Source organism: Dendrobates tinctorius, unplaced genomic scaffold (genome assembly GCF_039654945.1).
Source record: "Dendrobates tinctorius isolate UK_male_01 unplaced genomic scaffold, ASM3965494v1 ptg000018l, whole genome shotgun sequence".
NCBI classification, from domain to species: Eukaryota; Metazoa; Chordata; class Amphibia; order Anura; family Dendrobatidae; genus Dendrobates; species Dendrobates tinctorius.
The window spans coordinates 21,719,483-21,745,326 of NW_027361686.1; the positions used below are offsets into that span (position 1 = coordinate 21,719,483).

The window sequence follows — 25,844 nt, forward strand, 5'->3', positions numbered from 1 at the left end:
ATCACCCTAACAAAGTAAATGGAGATTTAAAAATTAATGCTGACAAAAAGTACACATTTGGAAAATGTTATTTATTAAATTTTGTGTGATGCGAAAAGTTGGCTTAAGGATATAAACAATCAAAGAATAAAAATTGCTAATATTTCAAATTTTAAAGCAAACTTTAGTTACTTTCACAGGAAAAACTAAAACTATAGTGACTTAAATCGTTAATATTAAGTACAATGTGTCACAAAAAACACTTTCCGAATTGTGGGGATATGTTGAAGCATTCCAGAAGAGTTAATACGACATAAAGTGATACATGTCATATTTTAGAAAAAATTGGGCTTGGCCATTTAGCTCAAACTAGGCTAGATCATTAATAGTTTTGAAATCTGTATTAAAAGAAAAAATGTAAAATTTGTTATAAAATCACTGTCAATCACAAGTATTGGTCATAATTCTGCTGATTAACTTGAAAAGAGTTAAGTAACAAAAGCAACCAGAAGTCAGGATGGCTGAGCCATCTATGGTGCTGTGTGGGTTTCAATCTCACCTCTGACATCACCTTTATATTTCAAGAAACAATACCGCTTCTCTTCAGTGATTGATTTGATGGGGGTCAAACCAAACTTAGTAATAGACCTTAAAAACCTGTTCCCAAATTTGGCACTTCCTGGTAGTTTTTGGGGTGAATCAGAAATTGTCCTTTCAAAAAAGAACTCTAGGAACATCAAATAGATTTTTGTGCATATGTTAGCTATTTAGGCACTGGAAAAATACTGCAGATGGTCAAAGGGGAGGGACCACTTTACCTCTGTGTTCTCTTTCCCTATTAAGTCAGACAGTCCGACTCCTATGGTGATGTCCTGGTAGATTTCTATAAACTAAACTGCTGGCAGGTCTAATTTCATATTGTTTTACTTCATTCATTACTAGACCATAATGATCCTTAATAAGCAAAAGCTTAAAAAGTAGTTAATCATAGTTTAAAAAGTTTGAAATGCGCATGTGCTACTGACATCTAAGTTTCAGCACATTTTGGGACAAATGTTCTCACTGTCATCATTAACAATCATTAAAATATTTTCTTTAAGTTTTTGCCTCTATATTACTCCAATAGTTTGCATCTAATAACAACTAAAACTTGATGTAACATTATGCCTGCAAATTGTGCTTCATGTGCAACTATCAACTGTCCCACAAACAGGGTCTCTATTAAACTGGTAAATGGAGTCAAACTGAAAATGTAAAAAAAAATCAATTTTAAAATTGCTGTTTTTTTCTTCTCATTCACAGAGAGTTAATGAAAGTTATTAAATATGTACAGCAAAATGGCAGTGGATAAAAATAGAAATTGTGCTGCAAAAAGACAGAAAAAGGAAACATAAAAATATATACTTCCAAGGGTTTTGATTGACATTTGTAGAGTGTGAAACACTACTGAAATAAGATGTGCATGGCCTAAGTAGCTCAGTTGCGAGAGCGTTAGACTGTAAATCTAAAGGTCCCTGGTTCGATCCTGGGTTTCGGCAACATCTTTACATTTTAGGGGGAAAATACGCAAAGCACATGGACAATCAGTCCAACTATCTGCGGAAAATAAAGTGGTAAAAACTTGAGAAAGTGGAACTTTTTCTTTTTGAGCAAGTTAGCATTTTTTGGTATTTTTACTCTATTTTGTTTATTTCAGTTTCTCTTAAATGTAAGAGGAATTAAAGGGAATCTGATAGCATATATGGGCAGCACGCATCAGACACTAGCTGAATGATTTCAGCAGTGTATGTTTGACTATAAAATGATGTCGCATTACTGAGACAAACATCCTCAAAAATATGCTGGGGTCAAAGCTTTTTTGGGAAATCAGTTGAAAAGGCAAAAAACACAAGTCCACTCTCAGGCCCAACATCTTTTATTTGAAATATTGGAGGTTTCTACTTTAAGGGTAAGACAAAGCATCTACATGTTTGGCATTGCTCCAATGAGGAGAGCCCACTTAAAAATGTATGGGGTGCTTGTCTCCGTAAGCACAAGCTGTTCACTAAACTGCAATTCTGGATGTTTCAGAGTGAAAACACCTGCAGGGCGAAAATAGTAGTTGCAGGTGTTGATGAATTCATTGAGAGAAGTAATTTCTAAAATGGGGTCATGTTGGGGGAGTTTTCTGCTGTTTTGGTACTCTGCAAATTTCACCCGCAAACTATGCTTGCAAAATTTCCATTCCAAAACCCAAATAGTAGTCTTATTTTCAAAGCCCTGCTGTGTGGCCAAACAGTAGTTTCTGAAGAATTATGGGTGTTACTGCGTTTGTGAGAATCTAACATTTCTATCACCCTAACAAAGTAAATGGAGATTTAAAAATTAATGCTGACAAAAAGTACACATTTGGAAAATGTTATTTATTAAATTTTGTGTGATGCGAAAAGTTGGCTTAAGGATATAAACAATCAAAGAATAAAAATTGCTAATATTTCAAATTTTAAAGCAAACTTTAGTTACTTTCACAGGAAAAACTAAAACTATAGTGACTTAAATCGTTAATATTAAGTACAATGTGTCACAAAAAACACTTTCCGAATTGTGGGGATATGTTGAAGCATTCCAGAAGAGTTAATACGACATAAAGTGATACATGTCATATTTTAGAAAAAATTGGGCTTGGCCATTTAGCTCAAACTAGGCTCGATCACTAATAGTTTTGAAATCTGTATTAAAAGAAAAAATGTAAAATTTGTTATAAAATCACTGTCAATCACAAGTATTGGTCATAATTCTGCTGATTAACTTGAAAAGAGTTAAGTAACAAAAGCAACCAGAAGTCAGGATGGCTGAGCCATCTATGGTGCTGTGTGGGTTTCAATCTCACCTCTGACATCACCTTTATATTTCAAGAAACAATACCGCTTCTCTTCAGTGATTGATTTGATGGGGGTCAAACCAAACTTAGTAATAGACCTTAAAAACCTGTTCCCAAATTTGGCACTTCCTGGTAGTTTTTGGGGTGAATCAGAAATTGTCCTTTCAAAAAAGAACTCTAGGAACATCAAATAGATTTTTGTGCATATGTTAGCTGTTTAGGCACTGGAAAAATACTGCATATGGTCAAAGGGGAGGGACCACTTTACCTCTGTGTTCTCTTTCCCTGTTAAGTCAGACAGTCCGACTCCTATGGTGATGTCCTGGTAGATTTCTATAAACTAAACTGCTGGCAGGTCTAATTTCAAATTATTTTACTTCATTCATTACTAGACCATAATGATCCTTAATAAGCAAAAGCTTAAAAAGTAGTTAATCATAGTTTAAAAAGTTTGAAATGCGCATGTGCTACTGACATCTAAGTTTCAGCACATTTTGGGACAAATGTTCTCACTGTCATCATTAACAATCATTAAAATATTTTCTTTAAGTTTTTGCCTCTATATTACTCCAATAGTTTGCATCTAATAACAACTAAAACTTGATGTAACATTATGCCTGCAAATTGTGTTTCATGTGCAACTATCAACTGTCCCACAAACAGGGTCTCTATTAAACTGGTAAATGGAGTCAAATTGAAAATGTAAAAAAAAATCAATTTTAAAATTGCTGTTTTTTTCTTCTCATTCACAGAGAGTTAATGAAAGTTATTAAATATGTACAGCAAAATGGCAGTGGATAAAAATAGAAATTGTGCTGCAAAAAGACAGAAAAAGGAAACATAAAAATATATACTTCCAAGGGTTTTGATTGACATTTGTAGAGTGTGAAACACTACTGAAATAATATGTGCATGGCCGAAGTAGCTCAGTTGCGAGAGCGTTAGACTGATCATCTAAAAGTCCCTGGTTCGATCCTGGGTTTCGGCAACATCCTTCCCTTTTACATTTTAGGGGGAAAATACGCAAAGCACATGGACAATCAGTCCAACTATCTGCGGAAAATAAAGTGGTAAAAACTTGAGAAAGTGGAACTTTTTCTTTTTGAGCAAGTTAGCATTTTTTGGTATTTTTACTCTATTTTGTTTATTTCAGTTTCTCTTAAATGTAAGAGGAATTAAAGGGAATCTGATAGCATATATGGGCAGCACGCATCAGACACTAGCTGAATGATTTCAGCAGTGTATGTTTGACTATAAAATGATGTCGCATTACTGATACAAACATCCTCAAAAATATGCTGGGGTCAAAGCTTTTTTGGGAAATCAGTTGAAAAGGCAAAAAACACAAGTCCACTCTCAGGCCCAACATCTTTTATTTGAAATATTGGAGGTTTCTACTTTAAGGGTAAGACAAAGCATCTACATGTTTGGCATTGCTCCAATGAGGAGAGCCCACTTAAAAATGTATGGGGTGCTTGTCTCCGTAAGCACAAGCTGTTCACTAAACTGCAATTCTGGATGTTTCAGAGTGAAAACACCTGCAGGGCGAAAATAGTAGTTGCAGGTGTTGATGAATTCATTGAGAGAAGTAATTTCTAAAATGGGGTCATGTTGGGGGAGTTTTCTGCTGTTTTGGTACCTTTGGTACTCTGCAAATTTCACCCGCAAACTATGCTTGCAAAATTTCCATTCCAAAACCCAAATAGCAGTCTTATTTTCAAAGCCCTGCTGTGTGGCCAAACAGTAGTTTCTGAAGAATTATGGGCGTTACTGCGTTTGTGAGAATCTACCATTTCTATCACCCTAACAAAGTAAATGGAGATTTAAAAATTAATGCTGACAAAAAGTACACATTTGGAAAATGTTATTTATTAAATTTTGTGTGATGCGAAAAGTTGGCTTAAGGATATAAACAATCAAAGAATAAAAATTGCTAATATTTCAAATTTTAAAGCAAACTTTAGTTACTTTCACAGGAAAAACTAAAACTATAGTGACTTAAATCGTTAATATTAAGTACAATGTGTCACAAAAAACACTTTCCGAATTGTGGGGATATGTTGAAGGATTCCAGAAGAGTTAATACGACATAAAGTGATACATGTCATATTTTAGAAAAAATTGGGCTTGGCCATTTAGCTCAAACTAGGCTCGATCACTAATAGTTTTGAAATCTGTATTAAAAGAAAAAATGTAAAATTTGTTATAAAATCACTGTCAATCACAAGTATTGGTCATAATTCTGCTGATTAACTTGAAAAGAGTTAAGTAACAAAAGCAACCAGAAGTCAGGATGGCTAAGCCATCTATGGCGCTGTGTGGGTTTCAATCTCACCTCTGACATCACCTTTATATTTCAAGAAACAATACCGCTTCTCTTCAGTGATTGATTTGATGGGGGTCAAACCAAACTTAGTAATAGACCTTAAAAACCTGTTCCCAAATTTGGCACTTCCTGGTAGTTTTTGGGGTGAATCAGAAATTGTCCTTTCAAAAAAGAACTCTAGGAACATCAAATAGATTTTTGTGCATATGTTAGCTGTTTAGGCACTGGAAAAATACTGCAGATGGTCAAAGGGGAGGGACCACTTTACCTCTGTGTTCTCTTTCCCTGTTAAGTCAGACAGTCCGACTCCTATGGTGATGTCCTGGTAGATTTCTATAAACTAAACTGCTGGCAGGTCTAATTTCATATTGTTTTACTTCATTCATTACTAGCCCATAATGATCCTTAATAAGCAAAAGCTTAAAAAGTAGTTAATCATAGTTTAAAAAGTTTGAAATGCGCATGTGCTACTGACATCTAAGTTTCAGCACATTTTGGGACAAATGTTCTCACTGTCATCATTAACAATCATTAAAATATTTTCTTTAAGTTTTTGCCTCTTTATTACTCCAATAGTTTGCATCTAATAACAACTAAAACTTGATGTAACATTATGCCTGCAAATTGTGTTTCATGTGCAACTATCAACTGTCCCACAAACAGGGTCTCTATTAAACTGGTAAATGGAGTCAAATTGAAAATGTAAAAAAAATCAATTTTAAAATTGCTGTTTTTTTCTTCTCATTCACAGAGAGTTAATGAAAGTTATTAAATATGTACAGCAAAATGGCAGTGGATAAAAATAGAAATTGTGCTGCAAAAAGACAGAAAAAGGAAAAATAAAAATATATACTTCCAAGGGTTTTGATTGACATTTGTAGAGTGTGAAACACTACTGAAATAATATGTGCATGGCTGAAGTAGCTCAGTTGCGAGCGCGTTAGACTGAAGATCTAAAGGTCCCTGGTTCGATCCTGGGTTTCGGCAACATCCTTCCCTTTTACATTTTAGGGGGAAAATACGCAAAGCACATGGACAATCAGTCCAACTATCTGCGGAAAATAAAGTGGTAAAAACTTGAGAAAGTGGAACTTTTTCTTTTTGAGCAAGTTAGCATTTTTTGGTATTTTTACTCTATTTTGTTTATTTCAGTTTCTCTTAAATGTAAGAGTAATTAAAGGGAATCTGATAGCATATATGGGCAGCACGCATCAGACACTAGCTGAATGATTTCAGCAGTGTATGTTTGACTATAAAATGATGTCGCATTACTGAGACAAACATCCTCAAAAATATGCTGGGGTCAAAGCTTTTTTGGGAAATCAGTTGAAAAGGCAAAAAACACAAGTCCACTCTCAGGCCCAACATCTTTTATTTGAAATATTGGAGGTTTCTACTTTAAGGGTAAGACAAAGCATCTACATGTTTGGCATTGCTCCAATGAGGAGAGCCCACTTAAAAATGTATGGGGTGCTTGTCTCCGTAAGCACAAGCTGTTCACTAAACTGCAATTCTGGATGTTTCAGAGTGAAAACACCTGCAGGGCAAAAATAGTAGTTGCAGGTGTTGATGAATTCATTGAGAGAAGTAATTTCTAAAATGGGGTCATGTTGGGGGAGTTTTCTGCTGTTTTGGTACCTTTGGTACTCTGCAAATTTCACCCGCAAACTATGCTTGCAAAATTTGCATTCCAAAACCCAAATAGCAGTCTTATTTTCAAAGCCCTGCTGTGTGGCCAAACAGTAGTTTCTGAAGAATTATGGGCGTTACTGCGTTTGTGAGAATCTAACATTTCTATCACCCTAACAAAGTAAATGGAGATTTAAAAATTAATGCTGACAAAAAGTACACATTTGGAAAATGTTATTTATTAAATTTTGTGTGATGCGAAAAGTTGGCTTAAGGATATAAACAATCAAAGAATAAAAATTGCTAATATTTCAAATTTTAAAGCAAACTTTAGTTACTTTCACAGGAAAAACTAAAACTATAGTGACTTAAATCGTTAATATTAAGTACAATGTGTCACAAAAAACACTTTCCGAATTGTGGGGATATGTTGAAGCATTCCAGAAGAGTTAATACGACATAAAGTGATACATGTCATATTTTAGAAAAAATTGGGCTTGGCCATTTAGCTCAAACTAGGCTAGATCACTAATAGTTTTGAAATCTGTATTAAAAGAAAAAATGTAAAATTTGTTATAAAATCACTGTCAATCACAAGTATTGGTCATAATTCTGCTGATTAACTTGAAAAGAGTTAAGTAACAAAAGCAACTAGAAGTCAGGATGGCTGAGCCATCTATGGCGCTGTGTGGGTTTCAATCTCACCTCTGACATCACCTTTATATTTCAAGAAACAATACCGCTTCTCTTCAGTGATTGATTTGATGGGGGTCAAACCAAACTTAGTAATAGACCTTAAAAACCTGTTCCCAAATTTGGCACTTCCTGGTAGTTTTTGGGGTGAATCAGAAATTGTCCTTTCAAAAAAGAACTCTAGGAACATCAAATAGATTTTTGTGCATATGTTAGCTGTTTAGGCACTGGAAAAATACTGCAGATGGTCAAAGGGGAGGGACCACTTTACCTCTGTGTTCTCTTTCCCTGTTAAGTCAGACAGTCCGACTCCTATGGTGATGTCCTGGTAGATTTCTATAAACTAAACTGCTGGCAGGTCTAATTTTATATTGTTCTACTTCATTCATTACTAGACCATAATGATCCTTAATAAGCAAAAGCTTAAAAAGTAGTTAATCATAGTTTAAAAAGTTTGAAATGCGCATGTGCTACTGACATCTAAGTTTCAGCACATTTTGGGACAAATGTTCTCACTGTCATCATTAACAATCATTAAAATATTTTCTTTAAGTTTTTGCCTCTATATTACTCCAATAGTTTGCATCTAATAACAACTAAAACTTGATGTAACATTATGCCTGCAAATTGTGTTTCATGTGCCACTATCAACTGTCCCACAAACAGGGTCTCTATTAAACTGGTAAATGGAGTCAAATTGAAAATGTAAAAAAAATCAATTTTAAAATTGCTGTTTTTTTCTTCTCATTCACAGAGAGTTAATGAAAGTTATTAAATATGTACAGCAAAATGGCAGTGGATAAAAATAGAAATTGTGCTGCATAAAGACAGAAAAAGGAAACATAAAAATATATACTTCCAAGGGTTTTGATTGACATTTGTAGAGTGTGAAACACTACTGAAATAATATGTGCATGGCCGAAGTAGCTCAGTTGCGAGAGCGTTAGACTGAATATCTCAAGGTACCTGGTTTGATCCTGGATTTCGGCAACATCCTTCCCTTTTACATTTTAGAGGGAAAATACGCAAAGCACATGGACAATCAGTCCAACTATCTGCGGAAAATAAAGTGGTAAAAACTTGATAAAGTGGAACTTTTCTTTTTGAGCAAGTTAGCATTTTTTGGTATTTTTACTCTATTTTGTTTATTTCAGTTTCTCTTAAATGTAAGAGGAATTAAAGGGAATCTGATAGCATATATGGGCAGCACGCATCAGACACTAGCTGAATGATTTCAGCAGTGTATGTTTGACTATAAAATGATGTCGCATTACTGAGACAAACATCCTCAAAAATATGCTGGGGTCAAAGCTTTTTTGGGAAATCAGTTGAAAAGGCAAAAAACACAAGTCCACTCTCAGGCCCAACATCTTTTATTTGAAATATTGGAGGTTTCTACTTTAAGGGTAAGACAAAGCATCTACATGTTTGGCATTGCTCCAATGAGGAGAGCCCACTTAAAAATGTATGGGGTGCTTGTCTCCGTAAGCACAAGCTGTTCACTAAACTGCAATTCTGGATGTTTCAGAGTGAAAACACCTGCAGGGCGAAAATAGTAGTTGCAGGTGTTGATGAATTCATTGAGAGAAGTAATTTCTAAAATGGGGTCATGTTGGGGGAGTTTTCTGCTGTTTTGGTACCTTTGGTACTCTGCAAATTTCACCCGCAAACTATGCTTGCAAAATTTGCATTCCAAAACCCAAATAGCAGTCTTATTTTCAAAGCCCTGCTGTGTGGCCAAACAGTAGTTTCTGAAGAATTATGGGCGTTACTGCGTTTGTGAGAATCTAACATTTCTATCACCCTAACAAAGTAAATGGAGATTTAAAAATTAATGCTGACAAAAAGTACACATTTGGAAAATGTTATTTATTAAATTTTGTGTGATGCGAAAAGTTGGCTTAAGGATATAAACAATCAAAGAATAAAAATTGCTAATATTTCAAATTTTAAAGCAAACTTTAGTTACTTTCACAGGAAAAACTAAAACTATAGTGACTTAAATCATTAATATTAAGTACAATGTGTCACAAAAAACACTTTACGAATTGTGGGGATATGTTGAAGCATTCCAGAAAAGTTAATACGACATAAAGTGATACATGTCATATTTTAGAAAAAATTGGGCTTGGCCATTTAGCTCAAACTAGGCTCGATCACTAATAGTTTTGAAAACTGTATTAAAAGAAAAAATGTAAAATTTGTTATAAAATCACTGTCAATCACAAGTATTGGTCATAATTCTGCTGATTAACTTGAAAAGAGTTAAGTAACAAAAGCAACCAGAAGTCAGGATGGCTGAGTCATCTATGGCGCTGTGTGGGTTTCAGTCTCAACTCTGACATCACCTTTATATTTCAAGAAACAATACCGCTTCTCTTCAGTGATTGATTTGATGGGGGTCAAACCAAACTTAGTAATAGACCTTAAAAACCTGTTCCCAAATTTGGCACTTCCTGGTAGTTTTTGGGGTGAATCAGAAATTGTCCTTTCAAAAAAGAACTCTAGGAACATCAAATAGATTTTTGTGCATATGTTAGCTGTTTAGGCACTGGAAAAATACTGCAGATGGTCAAAGGGGAGGGACCACTTTACCTCTGTGTTCTCTTTCCCTGTTAAGTCAGACAGTCCGACTCCTATGGTGATGTCCTGGTAGATTTCTATAAACTAAACTGCTGGCAGGTCTAATTTTATATTGTTCTACTTCATTCATTACTAGACCATAATGATCCTTAATAAGCAAAAGCTTAAAAAGTAGTTAATCATAGTTTAAAAATTTTGAAATGCGCATGTGCTACTGACATGTAAGTTTCAGCACATTTTGGGACAAATGTTCTCACTGTCATCATTAACAATCATTAAAATATTTTCTTTAAGTTTTTGCCTCTATATTACTCCAATAGTTTGCATCTAATAACAACTAAAACTTGATGTAACATTATGCCTGCAAATTGTGTTTCATGTGCCACTATCAACTGTCCCACAAACAGGGTCTCTATTAAACTGGTAAATGGAGTCAAATTGAAAATGTAAAAAAAATCAATTTTAAAATTGCTGTTTTTTTCTTCTCATTCACAGAGAGTTAATGAAAGTTATTAAATATGTACAGCAAAATGGCAGTGGATAAAAATAGAAATTGTGCTGCATAAAGACAGAAAAAGGAAGCATAAAAATATATACTTCCAAGGGTTTTGATTGACATTTGTAGAGTGTGAAACACTACTGAAATAATATGTGCATGGCCGAAGTAGCTCAGTTGCGAGAGCGTTAGACTGAAGATCTAAAGGTCCCTGGGTTTCGGCAACATCCTTCCCTTTTACATTTTAGGGGGAAAATACGCAAAGCACATGGACAATCAGTCCAACTATCTGCGGAAAATAAAGTGGTAAAAACTTGAGAAAGTGGAACTTTTCTTTTTGAGCAAGTTAGCATTTTTTGGTATTTTTACTCTATTTTGTTTATTTCAGTTTCTCTTAAATGTAAGAGGAATTAAAGGGAATCTGATAGCATATATGGGCAGCACGCATCAGACACTAGCTGAATGATTTCAGCAGTGTATGTTTGACTATAAAATGATGTCGCATTACTGAGACAAACATCCTCAAAAATATGCTGGGGTCAAAGCTTTTTTGGGAAATCAGTTGAAAAGGCAAAAAACACAAGTCCACTCTCAGGCCCTACATCTTTTATTTGAAATATTGGAGGTTTCTACTTTAAGGGTAAGACAAAGCATCTACATGTTTGGCATTGCTCCAATGAGGAGAGCCCACTTAAAAATGTATGGGGTGCTTGTCTCCGTAAGCACAAGCTGTTCACTAAACTGCAATTCTGGATGTTTCAGAGTGAAAACACCTTCAGGGCGAAAATAGTAGTTGCAGGTGTTGATGAATTCATTGAGAGAAGTAATTTCTAAAATGGGGTCATGTTGGGGGAGTTTTCTGCTGTTTTGGTACCTTTGGTACTCTGCAAATTTCACCCGCAAAGTATGCTTGCAAAATTTCCATTCCAAAACCCAAATAGCAGTCTTATTTTCAAAGCCATGCTGTGTGGCCAAACAGTAGTTTCTGAAGAATTATGGGCGTTACTGCGTTTGTGAGAATCTAACATTTCTATCACCCTAACAAAGTAAATGGAGATTTAAAAATTAATGCTGACAAAAAGTACACATTTGGAAAATGTTATTTATTAAATTTTGTGTGATGCGAAAAGTTGGCTTAAGGATATAAACAATCAAAGAATAAAAATTGCTAATATTTCAAATTTTAAAGCAAACTTTAGTTACTTTCACAGGAAAAACTAAAACTATAGTGACTTAAATCGTTAATATTAAGTACAATGTGTCACAAAAAACACTTTCCAAATTGTGGGGATATGTTGAAGCATTCCAGAAGAGTTAATACGACATAAAGTGATACATGTCATATTTTAGAAAAAATTGGGCTTGGCCATTTAGCTCAAACTAGGCTCGATCACTAATAGTTTTGAAAACTGTATTAAAAGAAAAAATGTAAAATTTGTTATAAAATCACTGTCAATCACAAGTATTGGTCATAATTCTGCTGATTAACTTGAAAAGAGTTAAGTAACAAAAGCAACCAGAAGTCAGGATGGCTGAGCCATCTATGGCGCTGTGTGGGTTTCAATCTCAACTCTGACATCACCTTTATATTTCAAGAAACAATACCGCTTCTCTTCAGTGATTGATTTGATGGGGGTCAAACCAAACTTAGTAATAGACCTTAAAAACCTGTTCCCAAATTTGGCACTTCCTGGTAGTTTTTGGGGTGAATCAGAAATTGTCCTTTCAAAAAAGAACTCTAGGAACATCAAATAGATTTTTGTGCATATGTTAGCTGTTTAGGCACTGGAAAAATACTGCAGATGGTCAAAGGGGAGGGACCACTTTACCTCTGTGTTCTCTTTCCCTGTTAAGTCAGACAGTCCGACTCCTATGGTGATGTCCTGGTAGATTTCTATAAACTAAACTGCTGGCAGGTCTAATTTCATATTGTTTTACTTCATTCATTACTAGACCATAATGATCCTTAATAAGCAAAAGCTTAAAAAGTAGTTAATCATAGTTTAAAAAGTTTGAAATGCGCATGTGCTACTGACATCTAAGTTTCAGCACATTTTGGGACAAATGTTCTCACTGTCATCATTAACAATCATTAAAATTTTTTCTTTAAGTTTTTGCCTCTATATTACTCCAATAGTTTGCATCTAATAACAAATAAAACTTGATGTAACATTATGCCTGCAAATTGTGTTTCATGTGCAACTATCAACTGTCCCACAAACAGGGTCTCTATTAAACTGGTAAATGGAGTCAAATTGAAAATGTAAAAAAAATCAATTTTAAAATTGCTGTTTTTTTCTTCTCATTCACAGAGAGTTAATGAAAGTTATTAAATATGTACAGCAAAATGGCAGTGGATAAAAATAGAAATTGTGCTGCAAAAAGACAGAAAAAGGAAACATAAAAATATATACTTCCAAGGGTTTTGATTGACATTTGTAGAGTGTGAAACACTACTGAAATAATATGTGCATGGCCGAAATAGCTCAGTTGCGAGAGCGTTAGACTGAAGATCTAAAGGTCCCTGGTTCGATCCTTGGTTTCGGCAACATTTTTACATTTTAGGGGGAAAATACGCAAAGCACATGGACAATCAGTCCAACTATCTGCGGAAAATAAAGTGGTAAAAACTTGAGAAAGTGGAACTTTTTCTTTTTGAGCAAGTTAGCATTTTTTGGTATTTTTACTCTATTTTGTTTATTTCAGTTTCTCTTAAATGTAAGAGGAATTAAAGGGAATCTGATAGCATATATGGGCAGCACGCATCAGACACTAGCTGAATGATTTCAGCAGTGTATGTTTGACTATAAAATGATGTCGCATTACTGAGACAAACATCCTCAAAAATATGCTGGGGTCAAAGCTTTTTTGGGAAATCAGTTGAAAAGGCAAAAAACACAAGTCCACTCTCAGGCCCAACATCTTTTATTTGAAATATTGGAGGTTTCTACTTTAAGGGTAAGACAAAGCATCTACATGTTTGGCATTGCTCCAATGAGGAGAGCCCACTTAAAAATGTATGGGGTGCTTGTCTCCGTAAGCACAAGCTGTTCACTAAACTGCAATTCTGGATGTTTCAGAGTGAAAACACCTGCAGGGCGAAAATAGTAGTTGCAGGTGTTGATGAATTCATTGAAAGAAGTAATTTCTAAAATGGGGTCATGTTGGGGGAGTTTTCTGCTGTTTTGGTACCTTTGGTACTCTGCAAATTTCACCCGCAAACTATGCTTGCAAAATTTCCATTCCAAAACCCAAATAGCAGTCTTATTTTCAAAGCCATGCTGTGTGGCCAAACAGTAGTTTCTGAAGAATTATGGGCGTTACTGCATTTGTGAGAATCTAACATTTCTATCACCCTAACAAAGTAAATGGAGATTTAAAAATTAATGCTGACAAAAAGTACACATTTGGAAAATGTTATTTATTAAATTTTGTGTGATGCGAAAAGTTGGCTTAAGGATATAAACAATCAAAGAATAAAAATTGCTAATATTTCAAATTTTAAAGCAAACTTTAGTTACTTTCACAGGAAAAACTAAAACTATAGTGACTTAAATCGTTAATATTAAGTACAATGTGTCACAAAAAACACTTTCCGAATTGTGGGGATATGTTGAAGCATTCCAGAAGAGTTAATACGACATAAAGTGATACATGTCATATTTTAGAAAAAATTGGGCTTGGCTATTTAGCTCAAACTAGGCTCGATCACTAATAGTTTTGAAATCTGTATTAAAATAAAAAATGTAAAATTTGTTATAAAATCACGTCAATCAGAAGTATTGGTCATAATTCTGCTGATTAACTTGAAAAGAGTTAAGTAACTAAAGCAACCAGAAGTCAGGATGGCTGAGCCATCTATGGCGCTGTGTGGGTTTCAATCTCAACTCTGACATCACCTTTATATTTCAAGAAACAATACCGCTTCTCTTCAGTGATTGATTTGATGGGGGTCAAACCAAACTTAGTAATAGACCTTAAAAACCTGTTCCCAAATTTGGCACTTCCTGGTAGTTTATGGGGTGAATCAGAAATTGTCCTTTCAAAAAAGAACTCTAGGAACATCAAATAGATTTTTGTGCATATGTTAGCTGTTTAGGCACTGGAAAAATACTGCAGATGGTCAAAGGGGAGGGACCACTTTACCTCTGTGTTCTCTTTCCCAGTTAAGTCAGACAGTCCGACTCCTATGGTGATGTCCTGGTAGATTTCTATAAACTAAACTGCTGGCAGGTCTAATTTCATATTGTTTTACTTCATTCATTACTAGACCATAATGATCCTTAATAAGAAAAAGCTTAAAAAGTAGTTAATCATAGTTTAAAAAGTTTGAAATGCGCATGTGCTACTGACATCTAAGTTTCAGCACATTTTGGGACAAATGTTCTCACTGTCATCATTAACAATCATTAAAATATTTTCTTTAAGTTTTTGCCTTTATATTACTCCAATAGTTTGCATCTAATAACAACTAAAACTTGATGTAACATTATGCCTGCAAATTGTGTTTCATGTGCAACTATCAACTGTCCCACAAACAGGGTCTCTATTAAACTGGTACATGGAGTCAAATTGAAAATGTAAAAAAAATCAATTTTAAAATTGCTGTTTTTTTCTTCTCATTCACAGAGAGTTAATGAAAGTTACTAAATATGTACAGCAAAATGGCAGTGGATAAAAATAGAAATTGTGCTGCAAAAAGACAGAAAAAGGAAACATAAAAATATATACTTCCAAGGGTTTTGATTGACATTTGTAGAGTGTGAAACACTAATGAAATAATATGTGCATGGCCGAAGTAGCTCAGTTGGGAGAGCGTTAGACTGAAGATCTAAAGGTCCCTGGTTCGATCCCGGGTTTCGGCAGCATCCTTCCTTTTTACATTTTAGGGGGAAAATACGCAAAGCACATGGACAATCAGTCCAACTATCTGCGGAAAATAAAGTGGTAAAAACTTGAGAAAGTGGAACTTTTTCTTTTTGAGCAAGTTAGCATTTTTTGGTATTTTTACTCTATTTTGTTTATTTCAGTTTCTCTTAAATGTAAGAGTAATTAAAGGGAATCTGATAGCATATATGGGCAGCACGCATCAGACACTAGCTGAATGATTTCAGCAGTGTATGTTTGACTATAAAATGATGTCGCATTACTGAGACAAACATCCTCAAAAATATGCTGGGGTCAAAGCTTTTTTGGGAAATCAGTTGAAAAGGCAAAAAACACAAGTCCACTCTCAGGCCCAACATCTTTTATTTGAAATATTGGAGGTTTCTACTTTAAGATTAAGACAAAGCATCTACATGTTTGGCATTGCTCCAATGAGGAGAGCCCACTTAAAAATGTATGGGGTGCTTGTCTCCGTAAGCACAAGCTGTTCACTAAACTGCAATTCTGGATGTTTCAGAGTGAAAACACCTGCAGGGCGAAAATAGTAGTTGCAGGTGTTGATGAATTCATTGAGAGAAGTAATTTCTAAAATGGGGTCATGTTGGGGGAGTTTTCTGCTGTTTTGGTACCTTTGGTACTCTGCAAATTTCACCCGCAAACTATGCTTGCAAAATTTGCATTCCAAAACCCAAATAGCAGTCTTATTTTCAAAGCCCTGCTGTGTGGCCAAACAGTAGTTTCTGAAGAATTATGGGCGTTACTGCGTTTGTGAGAATCTAACATTTCTATCACCCTAACAAAGTAAATGGAGATTTAAAAATTAATGCTGACAAAAAGTACACATTTGGAAAATGTTATTTATTAAATTTTGTGTGATGCGAAAAGTTGGCTTAAGGATATAAACAATCAAAGAATAAAAATTGCTAATATTTCAAATTTTAAAGCAAACTTTAGTTACTTTCACAGGAAAAACTAAAACTATAGTGACTTAAATCGTTAATATTAAGTACAATGTGTCACAAAAAACACTTTCCGAATTGTGGGGATATGTTGAAGCATTCCAGAAGAGTTAATACGACATAAAGTGATACATGTCATATTTTAGAAAAAATTGGGCTTGGCCATTTAGCTCAAACTAGGCTCGATCACTAATAGTTTTGAAAACTGTATTAAAAGAAAAAATGTAAAATTTGTTATAAAATCACTGTCAATCACAAGTATTGGTCATAATTCTGCTGATTAACTTGAAAAGAGTTAAGTAACAAAAGCAACCAGAAGTCAGGATGGCTGAGCCATCTATGGCGCTGTGTGGGTTTCAATCTCAACTCTGACATCACCTTTATATTTCAAGAAACAATACCGCTTCTCTTCAGTGATTGATTTGATGGGGGTCAAACCAAACTTAGTAATAGACCTTAAAAACCTGTTCCCAAATTTGGCACTTCCTGGTAGTTTTTGGGGTGAATCTTAAATTGTCCTTTCAAAAAAGAACTCTAGGAACATCAAATAGATTTTTGTGCATATGTTAGCTGTTTAGGCACTGGAAAAATACTGCAGATGGTCAAAGGGGAGGGACCACTTTACCTCTGTGTTCTCTTTCCCTGTTAAGTCAGACAGTCCGACTCCTATGGTGATGTCCTGGTAGATTTCTATAAACTAAACTGCTGGCAGGTCTAATTTCATATTGTTTTACTTCATTCATTACTAGACCATAATGATCCTTAATAAGCAAAAGCTTAAAAAGTAGTTAATCATAGTTTAAAAAGTTTGAAATGCGCATGTGCTACTGACATCTAAGTTTCAGCACATTTTGGGACAAATGTTCTCACTGTCATCATTAACAATCATTAAAATATTTTCTTTAAGTTTTTGCCTCTATATTACTCCAATAGTTTGCATCTAATAACAAATAAAACTTGATGTAACATTATGCCTGCAAATTGTGTTTCATGTGCAACTATCAACTGTCCCACAAACAGGGTCTCTATTAAACTGGTAAATGGAGTCAAATTGAAAATGTAAAAAAAATCAATTTTAAAATTGCTGTTTTTTTCTTCTCATTCACAGAGAGTTAATGAAAGTTATTAAATATGTACAGCAAAATGGCAGTGGATAAAAATAGAAATTGTGCTGCAAAAAGACAGAAAAAGGAAACATAAAAATATATACTTCCAAGGGTTTTGATTGACATTTGTAGAGTGTGAAACACTACTGAAATAATATGTGCATGGCCGAAGTAGCTCAGTTGCGAGAGCGTTAGACTGAATATCTAAAGGTCCCTGGTTCGATCCTGGGTTTCGGCAACATTCTTCCCTTTTACATTTTAGGGGGAAAATACGCAAAGCACATGGACAATCAGTCCAACTATCTGCGGAAAATAAAGTGGTAAAAACTTCAGAAAGTGGAACTTTTTCTTTTTGAGCAAGTTAGCATTTTTTGGTATTTTTACTCTATTTTGTTTATTTCAGTTTCTCTTAAATGTAAGAGGAATTAAAGGGAATCTGATAGCATATATGGGCAGCACGCATCAGACACTAGCTGAATGATTTCAGCAGTGTATGTTTGACTATAAAATGATGTCGCATTACTGAGACAAACATCCTCAAAAATATGCTGGGGTCAAAGCTTTTTTGGGAAATCAGTTGAAAAGGCAAAAAACACAAGTCCACTCTCAGGCCCAACATCTTTTATTTGAAATATTGGAGGTTTCTACTTTAAGGGTAAGACAAAGCATCTACATGTTTGGCATTGCTCCAATGAGGAGAGCCCACTTAAAAATGTATGGGGTGCTTGTCTCCATAAGCACAAGCTGTTCACTAAACTGCAATTCTGGATGTTTCAGAGTGAAAACACCTGCAGGGCGAAAATAGTAGTTGAGGGTGTTGATGAATTCATTGAGAGAAGTAATTTCTAAAATGGGGTCATGTTGGGGGAGTTTTCTGCTGTTTTGGTACCTTTGGTACTCTGCAAATTTCACCCGCAAACTATGCTTGCAAAATTTCCATTCCAAAACCCAAATAGCAGTCTTATTTTCAAAGCCATGCTGTGTGGCCAAACAGTAGTTTCTGAAGAATTATGGGCGTTACTGCATTTGTGAGAATCTAACATTTCTATCACCCTAACAAAGTAAATGGAGATTTAAAAATTAATGCTGACAAAAAGTACACATTTGGAAAATGTTATTTATTAAATTTTGTGTGATGCGAAAAGTTGGCTTAAGGATATAAACAATCAAAGAATAAAAATTGCTAATATTTCAAATTTTAAAGCAAACTTTAGTTACTTTCACAGGAAAAACTAAAACTATAGTGACTTAAATCGTTAATATTAAGTACAATGTGTCACAAAAAACACTTTCCAAATTGTGGGGATATGTTGAAGCATTCCAGAAGAGTTAATACGACATAAAGTGATACATGTCATATTTTAGAAAAAATTGGGCTTGGCTATTTAGCTCAAACTAGGCTCGATCACTAATAGTTTTGAAATCTGTATTAAAATAAAAAATGTAAAATTTGTTATAAAATCACGTCAATCAGAAGTATTGGTCATAATTCTGCTGATTAACTTGAAAAGAGTTAAGTAACTAAAGCAACCAGAAGTCAGGATGGCTGAGCCATCTATGGCGCTGTGTGGGTTTCAATCTCAACTCTGACATCACCTTTATATTTCAAGAAACAATACCGCTTCTCTTCAGTGATTGATTTGATGGGGGTCAAACCAAACTTAGTAATAGACCTTAAAAACCTGTTCCCAAATTTGGCACTTCCTGGTAGTTTATGGGGTGAATCAGAAATTGTCCTTTCAAAAAAGAACTCTAGGAACATCAAATAGATTTTTGTGCATATGTTAGCTGTTTAGGCACTGGAAAAATACTGCAGATGGTCAAAGGGGAGGGACCACTTTACCTCTGTGTTCTCTTTCCCAGTTAAGTCAGACAGTCCGACTCCTATGGTGATGTCCTGGTAGATTTCTATAAACTAAACTGCTGGCAGGTCTAATTTCATATTGTTTTACTTCATTCATTACTAGACCATAATGATCCTTAATAAGAAAAAGCTTAAAAAGTAGTTAATCATAGTTTAAAAAGTTTGAAATGCGCATGTGCTACTGACATCTAAGTTTCAGCACATTTTGGGACAAATGTTCTCACTGTCATCATTAACAATCATTAAAATATTTTCTTTAAGTTTTTGCCTCTATATTACTCCAATAGTTTGCATCTAATAACAACTAAAACTTGATGTAACATTATGCCTGCAAATTGTGTTTCATGTGCAACTATCAACTGTCCCACAAACAGGGTCTCTATTAAACTGGTACATGGAGTCAAATTGAAAATGTAAAAAAAATCAATTTTAAAATTGGTGTTTTTTTCTTCTCATTCACAGAGAGTTAATGAAAGTTACTAAATATGTACAGCAAAATGGCAGTGGATAAAAATAGAAATTGTGCTGCAAAAAGACAGAAAAAGGAAACATAAAAATATATACTGCCAAGGGTTTTGATTGACATTTGTAGAGTGTGAAACACTAATGAAATAATATGTTCATGGCCGAAGTAGCTCAGTTGGGAGAGCGTTAGACTGAAGATCTAAAGGTCCCTGGTTCGATCCCGGGTTTCGGCAGCATCCTTCCTTTTTACATTTTAGGGGGAAAATACGCAAAGCACATGGACAATCTGTCCAACTATCTGCGGAAAATAAAGTGGTAAAAACTTGAGAAAGTGGAACTTTTTCTTTTTGAGCAAGTTAGCATTTTTTGGTATTTTTACTCTATTTTGTTTATTTCATTTTCTCTTAAATGTAAGAGTAATTAAAGGGAATCTGATAGCATATATGGGCAGCACGCATCAGACACTAGCTGAATGATTTCAGCAGTGTATGTTTGACTATAAAATGATGTCGCATTACTGAGACAAACATCCTCAAAAATATGCTGGGGTCAAAGCTTTTTTGGGAAATCAGTTGAAAAGGCAAAAAACACAAGTCCACTCTCAGGCCCAACATCTTTTATTTGAAATATTGGAGGTTTCTACTTTAAGGGTAAGACAAAGCATCTACATGTTTGGCATTGCTCCAATGAGGAGAGCCCACTTAAAAATGTATGGGGTGCTTGTCTCCGCAAGCACAAGCTGTTCACTAAACTGCAATTCTGGATGTTTCAGAGTGAAAACACCTGCAGGGCGAAAATAGTAGTTGCAGGTGTTGATGAATTCATTGAGAGAAGTAATTTCTAAAATGGGGTCATGTTGGGGGAGTTTTCTGCTGTTTTGGTCCCTTTGGTACTCTGCAAATTTCACCCGCAAACTATGCTTGCAAAATTTGCATTCCAAAACCCAAATAGCAGTCTTATTTTCAAAGCCCTGCTGTGTGGCCAAACAGTAGTTTCTGAAGAATTATGGGCGTTACTGCGTTTGTTTGAATCTACCATTTCTATCACCCTAACAAAGTAAATGGAGATTTAAAAATTAATGCTGACAAAAAGTACACATTTGGAAAATGTTATTTATTAAATTTTGTGTGATGCGAAAAGTTGGCTTAAGGATATAAACAATCAAAGAATAAAAATTGCTAATATTTCAAATTTTAAAGCAAACTTTAGTTACTTTCACAGGAAAAACTAAAACTATAGTGACTTAAATCGTTAATATTAAGTACAATGTGTCACAAAAAACACTTTCCGAATTGTGGGGATATGTTGAAGCATTCCAGAAGAGTTAATACGACATAAAGTGATACATGTCATATTTTAGAAAAAAATTGGGCTTGGCCATTTAGCTCAAACTAGGCTCGATCACTAATAGTTTTGAAATCTGTATTAAAAGAAAAAATGTAAAATTTGTTATAAAATCACTGTCAATCACAAGTATTGGTCATAATTCTGCTGATTAACTTGAAAAGAGTTAAGTAACAAAAGCAACCAGAAGTCAGGATGGCTGAGCCATCTATGGCGCTGTGTGGGTTTCAATCTCACCTCTGACATCACCTTTATATTTCAAGAAACAATACCGCTTCTCTTCAGTGATTGATTTGATGGGGGTCAAACCAAACTTAGTAATAGACCTTAACCCCTTCATGACCCAGCCTATTTTGACCTTAATGACCTGGCCATTTTTTGCAATTCTGACCAGTGTCCTTTTATGAGGTAATAACTCTGGAACGCTTCAACGCATCCTAGCGATTCTGAGATTGTTTTTTCGTGACATATTGGGCTTCATGTTAGTGGTAAATTTAGATCGATAATTTTTGCGTTTATTTGTGAAAAAATCAGAAATTTGGCGAAAATTGTGAAAATTTCGCAATTTTCAAATTTTGAATTTTTATTCTGTTAAACTAGAGAGTTATGTGACACAAAATAGTTACTAAATAACATTTCCCACATGTCTACTTTACATCAGCACAATTTTGGAAGCAAAATATTTTTTTGTTAGGAAGTTATAAGGGTTAAAAGTTGACCAGCGATTTCTCATTTTTACAACAAAATTTACAAAACCATTTTTTTTAGGGACCACCTCACATTTGAAGTTACTTTGAGGGGTCTATATGGTAGAAAATACCCAAAAGTGACACCATTCTAAAAACTGCACCCCTCAAGCTACTCAAAACTACATTCAAGAAGATTATTAACCCTTTAGGTGTTTCACAGGAACTAAAGCAACATGGAAGGAAAAAAAGGACATTTTAATTTTTCCAACAAAAATTTTCTTTCAGCATCAATTTTTTCATTTTTCACATGGGCAACAGGATAAAATGGATCCTAAAATTTGTTGGACAATTTCCCCTGAGTACACCGATACCTCATATGTGGTCAAAAACCACTGTTTGGGCGCACGGCAGGGCTCAGAAGGGAAGGAGCGCCATTTGACTTTTTGAATGGAAAATATGCTGGAATATTTAGCGCTTGCCATGTCGCGTTTGGAGAGTCGCTGTGTGCCTAAACACTGGAGCTCCCCCACAAGTGACCCCATTTTGGAAACTAGACCCCCCAAGGAACTTATCTAGATGCATAGTGATCACTTTGAACCCCCAGGTGCTTCTCAAATTGATCCGTAAAAAAAAAAAAGTACTTTTTTTCACAAAAATTATCTTTTAGCCTCAGTTTTTTCATTTTCACATGGGCAACAGGATAAAATGGATCCTAAAATTTGTTGGGCAATTTCTCCTGAGTACACCGATACCTCATATGTGGTCATAAACCACTGTTTGGGTGCACGGCAGGGCCCGGAAGGGAAGGAGCGCCATTTGACTTTTTGAATGGAAAATTAGCTCCAATCGTTATCGGACACCATGTCGCGTTTGGAGAGCCCCTGTGTACCTAAACATTGGAGCTCCCCCACAAGTGACACAATTTTGGAACCTAGACCCCTTAAGGAACTTATCTAGATGTGTAGTGAGCACTTTGAACCCCCAAGTGCTTCACAAAAGTTTATAACATAGAGCAGTGAAAATAAAAAATCATTTTTTTTCCTCAAAAATGATTTTTTAGCACGCTATTTTTTATTTTCACAAGGGTAACAGGAGAAATTGAACCAAAAAAGTTGTTGTCCAGATTGTCCTGAGTACGCTGGTACCCCATATGTGGGGGGGGCACTGTTTGGGTGCACGGCAGGGCGCAGAAGGGAATGAGCGCCATTTGACTTTTTGAAATGAAAATTAGCTCCAATAGTTAGCGGACACCATGTCGTGTTTGGAGAGCCCCTGTGTGCCTAAACTTTGGAGCTCCCCCACAAATGACCCCATTTTGGAAACTAGACCCCCTAAGGAACTTATCTAGATGCATAGTGAGCACTTTGAACCCCCAGGTGATTCACAGAAGTTTATAATGCAGAGCAGTGAAAATAAAAAATCTTTTTTTTTCCCTAAAAAAATTTTTTTAGTTGGCAATTTTTTATTTTCACAAGGGTACTAGGATAAATTGGACCCCAAAAGTTGTTGTCCAGTTTGTCCTGAGTACGCTGGTACCCCATATGTGGGGGGGAACCACTGTTTGGGCACACGTTGGGGCTCAGCAGGGAAGTAGTGACATTTTGAAATGCTGACTTTGATGGAATGGTCTGCGGGCGTCATGTTACATTTGCTGAGCCCCTGTGTGCCTAAACAGTAGAAACCCCCCACAAGTGACCCCATTTTGGAAACTAGACCCCCCCAAGGAACTTATCTAGATGTGTGGTGAGCACCTTGAACCCCCAAGTGCTTCACAGAAGTTTATAATGCAGAGCCGTGAAAATAAAAAATCATTTTTTTTCCCTAAAAAAAAAATGAATTTTAGCACGCAATTTTTTTTTCACAAGGGTAACAGGAGAAAATGGACCCCAAAAGTTGTTGTCCAGTTTGTCCTGAGTACGCTGATACCCCATATGTGGGGGATGACCACTGTATGGGCACACGTCAGGGCTCAGAAGGGAAGTAGTGACGTTTTGGTATGCAGACTTTGATGGAATGGTCTGCGGGCATCATGTTACATTTGCAGAGCCCTTGATGTACCTAAACTGTGGAAACCCCCCACAAGTTACCCTATTTTGGAAACTAGACCCCCCAAGGAACTTATCTAGATGTGTGGTGAGCACCTTGAACCCCGAAGAGCTTCACAGAAGATTGTAACGCAGAGCCATGAAAATAAAAAATCTTTTTTTTTCCTCAAAAAATGAATTTTTAGCTCACAATTTTTTATTTTCACAAGGGTAACAGGAGAAATTGGACCCCAAAAGTTGTTGTCCAGTTTGCCCTGAGTATGCCGATACCCCATATGTGGGGAGGGACCATTGTTTGGGCACACGTCGGGGCTCGGAAGGGAAGTAGTGACGTTTTGAAATACCGACTTGATCGAATGGTCTGCGGGCATCATGTTACGTTTGCAGAGCCTCTGATGTGCCTAAACAGTGGAAACCCCCCACAAGTGACCCCATTTTGGAAACTAGACCACCAAGGAGCTTATCTAGATGTGTGGTGAGCAGCACTTTGAACCCCCAAGTGCTTCACAGAAGTTTATAATGCAGAACCGTGAAAATAAAAAATCTTTTTTTTACTCAAAAAATGATTTTTTAGCCCGCAATTTTTTATTTTCACAAGGGTAACAGGAGAAATTGGACCCCAAAAGTTGTTGTCCAGTTTGTCCTGAGTACGCTGGTACCCCATATGTGGGGGGGAACCATTGTTTGGGCACATGTCAAGGCTCGGAATGGAAGTAGTGACGTTTTGAAATGCAGACTTTGATGGAATAGTCTGCGGTCGTCATTATGTTTGCAGAGCCCCTGATGTGCCTCAACAGTGGAAACCCCCCCCAAGTGACCCCATTTTGGAAACTAGACCTTCCAAGGAACGTATGTAAGATGTGTTGTGAGCACTTTGAACCCCCAAGTGCTTCACAGAAGTTTATAATGCAGAGACGTGAAAATGAAAAAATCATTTTTTTCCACAAAAATAATTTTTTAGCCCCCAATTTTTTATTTTCCCAAGGGTAACACGAGAAATTAGTCCCCAAAAGTTGTTGTGCAATTTTTCCTGAGTACGCTGATACCTCATATGTTGGGGTAAACCACTGTTTGGGCACACGTCAGGGCTTGGAAGGGAGGGAGCACCGTTTGACTTTTTGAACGCAAAATTGGCTGGAATCAATGGTTGCACCATGTCGCGTTTGGCGACCCCCTGATGTGCCTAAACAGTGGAAACCCCTCAATTCTATCTCCAACCCTAACCCCAACACACCCCTAACCACAGCCCTAACCCTAACACATTCCTAACCACAAGCCTAACCCTAATTCCAACGCTAACCCTAATTCCAACCCTAACCCTAACCCTCTTTCCAACCCTAACCCTCTTTCCAACCCTAACCCTCTTTCCAATCCTAACCCTAACCCTCTTTCCAACCCTAACCCTCTTTCCAACCCTAACCCTCTTTCCAACCCTAACCCTCTTTCCAACCCTTACCCTCTTTCCAACCCTAACCCTAACCCTCTTTCCAACCCTAACCCTCTTTCCAACCCTAACCCTCTTTCCAACCCTAACCCTCTTTCCAACCCTAACCCTAACCCTCTTTCCAACCCTAACCCTCTTTTCAACCCTAACCCTAACCCTCTTTTCAACCCTAACCCTCTTTTCAACCCTAACCCTCTTTTCAACCCTAACCCTAACCCTAATGGAAAAATAAAAATATTTTCTTTACTTTATTAGTGGTGCCTACCTATGGGGGTGATAATCGGGGGGTTTATTTACTTTTTCTTTCATTTTGATCACTGTGAGAGTGATCAAAATGAAAGAATTGAATCTGCAGCCGGCAGATTCGGGCGGGCGCACTGCGCATGCGCCCGCCATTTTCTAAGATGGCGGCGCCCATGAACCGGACCCGCCGGACACCGGGAGCGACGGGGGGACTTAGAAGGTGCCGGGGGAG

At 36.1% G+C, this 25,844-nt stretch overlaps 3 non-coding genes across 3 annotated transcripts; all 3 read left to right on the forward strand.

Annotated features, from left to right (window-relative positions):
• Positions 1 to 3,754: 3,754 nt before the first annotated feature.
• TRNAI-GAU (transfer RNA isoleucine (anticodon GAU)) lies at positions 3,755 to 3,827 on the forward strand. Its single transcript has one exon. It is a non-coding gene; the product is annotated as a tRNA-Ile (tRNA).
• Positions 3,828 to 15,358: 11,531 nt separating this feature from the next.
• Positions 15,359 to 15,431, forward strand: TRNAF-GAA (transfer RNA phenylalanine (anticodon GAA)). The gene has a single exon. It is a non-coding gene; the product is annotated as a tRNA-Phe (tRNA).
• A 4,576-nt stretch (positions 15,432 to 20,007) lies between these two features.
• Positions 20,008 to 20,080, forward strand: TRNAF-GAA (transfer RNA phenylalanine (anticodon GAA)). Its single transcript has one exon. It is a non-coding gene; the product is annotated as a tRNA-Phe (tRNA).
• Positions 20,081 to 25,844: the final 5,764 nt, after the last annotated feature.